Genomic DNA, 672 nt, shown 5'->3' with positions numbered 1-672 from the left:
TGTATTGCTGAACTATTTGTTGTATTGAAAGATAAACTATTTGTTTGAGTTTTAAGAACGAAATTGAACTATTTTTGTTGATTTATTTTGTTTGTGTTTGATCTTTTTGCTTGTGTTTGGAGCGCATATGTTGTTTGTGCGAGAGCGCACGCGCTGCATTTTAGCGCACCTGCAGGAGATACACGTGTGCGCTAAAATTTACAACGGCCGCCGGAGCCAGCGCTCCCCGTCGCGCCAAAACATACGATCGGCACGCTGCAAACGCATTTTTAACGCGCCGCGCGTCGGGCGGCTGTTGGAGATGCTCTGAAGGCGTAGGCGGCACTCCCTCCCTGATACTCCCTCCGTCTCAGTTTACAAGTCCGTTACATGTATCTAGGTCGTCAATTTAACCAACTTAATGAGAGGCATATATAACAAAAAATATATCTTTAGGAACTTTAGATATTCTATTTTCTAATGATATATTTTTATGTTAAATAATATATTTTATATAAGTTAAATTAACGATCTAGGTATACGTGCATGCCTTCTAAACTGTGACGGAAGGAGTACTATCTATCTAATTAATAATTGGTGCATGTTCTCTCGAAAAAATAATGTTGCCTTAATGTACTTAGCCCATCTTCCTATGTTAGACTTATTTAATCTTGAAATAATGAATAAATATCG

The sequence above is a fragment of the Hordeum vulgare genome, chromosome 3H, assembly GCF_904849725.1.
Source record: "Hordeum vulgare subsp. vulgare chromosome 3H, MorexV3_pseudomolecules_assembly, whole genome shotgun sequence".
Lineage (NCBI taxonomy): Eukaryota > Viridiplantae > Streptophyta > Magnoliopsida > Poales > Poaceae > Hordeum > Hordeum vulgare.
The sequence above is the reverse complement of the archived record's forward strand: the minus strand, read 5'-3'. Positions refer to the sequence as shown.